The sequence below is a fragment of the Mytilus edulis genome, chromosome 11 (genome assembly GCF_963676685.1).
Source record: "Mytilus edulis chromosome 11, xbMytEdul2.2, whole genome shotgun sequence".
Taxonomy (NCBI): Eukaryota; Metazoa; Mollusca; class Bivalvia; order Mytilida; family Mytilidae; genus Mytilus; species Mytilus edulis.
Genome location: NC_092354.1, coordinates 6,001,898 through 6,005,359, shown reverse-complemented (window position 1 = coordinate 6,005,359; position 3,462 = coordinate 6,001,898). Strand labels below are relative to the sequence as shown.

At 32.3% G+C, this 3,462-nt stretch overlaps 1 long non-coding RNA gene across 1 annotated transcript; it reads left to right on the top strand.

Moving 5' to 3' along the window:
* The first annotated feature begins 661 nt into the window (after window positions 1-661).
* On the top strand, window positions 662-3,186 carry LOC139493918 (uncharacterized). The gene is made up of 2 exons (XR_011657099.1): window positions 662-936; window positions 2,615-3,186. It is a non-coding gene; the product is annotated as an uncharacterized lncRNA (long non-coding RNA).
* The last annotated feature ends 276 nt before the right edge of the window (window positions 3,187-3,462 follow it).

Below are 3,462 nucleotides of genomic sequence, written 5' to 3'. Positions count from 1 at the left end.
ACATCCATTAACAAAAATGTCAAATTGACTTAAATGTGAAAAAAGTATCAATAAAGGTATCATCCGAATGAATATCCAAAGAGTTAAGGTGGCTCACCCCAATAAGGACCCCCGGTAGAATTTTTTTATTTTCACATATTTTGTAGATCTTTTTATGCTGAATCCAAAAATGCAAAGAAAAAAGGGGGTCACCAGGCTCGTTTTCCCCTCAAATTGAAGCGAAATGTGCGATTTTGACCCTATTTCCAAACATGCCCACCCTTTCAACAATAACGGTTACATCAAATTCAAAGACTTTTAAAACCAAGTCAGTATGATTTTTATGTGAAAAAACATTAGAATTTGAAATGTAAACCTTTGCCTTCGTTGTTTTTTACTTAAAAATCCTTTTATTTTCAGATTAATGTCTAAATTTTGCATTTTCTAATTTCAGTTTAAGGCAAAAAATATTGGTTTAATCGATTTTTCGTAAAATTTCCCCGGTAGATTTTTTTTAAAAACAGATATGTCAAAGCTATGAACTTTTCGAACATTTTAAGGTAAAATAAAATGGGGGTCACCAGGCTTTTAAAAAAGTTACGAGCTTTAGTTTAACCCCTCTACCCCATAAGGTCTGATTTCAATGGACTCCATTAATTACTTAATTGTGAATTCTTTATTGATGGCTTTAATAAAATAATGTTTGTAATTATATCAATGAACGATCACTGAATATAAATGTGGTTATCGTATTACTGTTTGTTATCAAAAAGCGAAATTTTGATTATTTTGGTGAAATACGGTAATTTTGTCTGGCGCGAGTTGCTTCCCTCTAATTTGGCGCCATTATCGGACCAGAGGAATTTCAAGGTCGCCATTGCCGAGCAGCATACTATATTGATGAATACGACCATGTACATGCATAACAGACATTGTGGCGAATATACAACGATGAAGGTAGAGTTATTACATAAGAAAACATAGATTTCGATATATTAGGCAGCCAAATGTTATCAGTATAACGAAAAATACAAACTTGGGGGTTGTCTCAAAATACTCGCTACTGTTGAAAATCACTGCGGCTGAAACCTTGCACCGGCTCAATTTCTGTTCCATGTTTAATGTTATAGAACGTTATAGCTGGTATCTTATTTATGTGTTTATTTTACCCTTTACAGACAAGTTGTAAACATGTCTGGCCAGTTTTGAAAAATATCCGTGTGCAAACGGCCGAAGAGGAAGGGATGACATCTACTATGAAGCACTACAACTGTCATTATTACGCTACCGTTACATGTAGTGTCAATGAATTACTCATTTTTAATCATCATTTGTAATATCTAATTTCGTAGCCAAGTCAGGGTCATATGTATGTGGGGTACCCCATAACTTCCCTCGGAACAGTTTCTGCTCCTTATAGGCTTAGCCCTAACTATATTTCCCTTCCCTTTCTACCCTAAAATCCTCCCCCTTTTTTTACTTCAATACTTCCATCTCCTTGCTCCAAGACAAAATAAAAATGACAAAATATATTTCCAAGATACCCCCTTTTCTCTGATCCCTCATTCCCCTGTCTCCTTACCCTTGTCCACCCCTCAATTAAGATCCTCAAGGGGTTTGATTGATTTGTTTATTTTCTTGAGAATATGAAATAATTGGCCTAATTTGTAAATGATAAACCCTACACCTTATTGAAGGATTCGTCTTGATCAATCACAATTTGTTTACCATTAACCCCCCCCCCCTTTTCATAATTCTGTTAGGTATACAAAAATGTCTAACAGTCTTAAGGTCTAGTAATAGAAGTATCAAGGTTAAATATGTACAGAGTGTGGCCATAAGTATTTGTCACTTGAGATTTTTAGCTGTTCATGTATATTGTATATAAAACTAGATTTTTTTTTTTAAATATTTTGGATTGATTTTTAGCATCCTGGTACCAATGGAAGCAGTATTATCACAGGTTTATTTTTTGGCTATATTTTTTTATGTCTCATTTTCATTATTTTCTGTTCAGAAATTCGATAAATATATATTCAACCAAATTAAATTATAAAAAAATATTTTATGTGTTCTCAAGGGAAAACAAAAACACATGAAAACGAACCTATTATCAAATAAACACATAATTATTTATACCATTCTACTTCTATTAAGGTTACCCTTGCATTGTCAGTCTTATCAAACTTGCATGTACCTCCCAAATTTGGATTCTGTTCTCCAACTTCAGTTTTCCTCTACCAATGTTATGAAACTAATACACAATTAATGCATATATATATATGATACTACAAACAAACAAACATGAAGTTTGAATTTTTGGTGGGGTCGCTTTTACTGTTCTAGAGATATGCCCCTTTACAAAATTAAAAAAATGCTGAATTTTTGTTCCTTTCTTTAACACAAGTTTGCTTCATCCAAATGTTCTGAAACTTATATGCAGTGCTTACTACAACAACACTCAGATCAAGTACAAATTTGGGTGGTGTCACTCTTTTCATTCTTTATATGCAAGCGGTTGCTCATCTGTGTCCCATGGACACATTACCTATTATGAACTAGTCTACATCTATATGCTTTTGAATGTCAATAATTGTTGATTTTCTGACAGAATTACTCTGATATTTAATTTCAGGCTGCAAGTACATTTGTACATGTACATTGCAAATGGAAGGAGTGATCTTGGAATGTTCAACTTTACTTGGAAACTATTGCATGGCAAAGTACTGACAGAATTTCATGAGAAGCCAGTATCATATTCTAGTCTTGCAACTGGAAACTATGCGTAAAGTGCAGAAACTTAAGAACAACATTCTACATGTATATATGCAATATATGTTGCCACAATCCACTTAAGGAGCTAAGATCAACTAAAAATTGGAACTACATGTATATGCTTTAGTGCTGTCAAAATCCTTTAAAAAAATCCAATCAAAAGGACCTACTTCTGACACCTATATATATTGCTACCTGTCCCAATGATGAATACAGATCATATATATGAGTCTTATAAAAAAAAACAGTGAAGGAGAATAAAAATAATGAAAATATAGAGCTGATCAGCAAAGGATTGTACATGTACATGATGTATAAATGGCAACAATTCTTACATGTATACTAGTACATTGAAATTAATTATATTAATAAAATTTTTGTAAATTTGATCTCATAGATATTAGAGGAATAAAATCAATCACGTTTCAAAAATTTGATTTAGTTGAGGCTTTTTTTTACACCCGTTTTCGGGACATATTAAGGTATAGTACCATTGACTGTCCGTCGTCAACATGTCTGACATATACTCAAAAATAATAAATACTAAAAGGTACATGTAGTAGATAAACTATTGCGTGCAATAATTTACAATTCTGTCTAGCAATCCTCTTTTAATATGCTATATTGTGAAATAAATAGGTCATCTTCATGTATATTTGGTGTATGAAAAGATTATTAAATGTATTATAACAAATTAAAATATCAAAT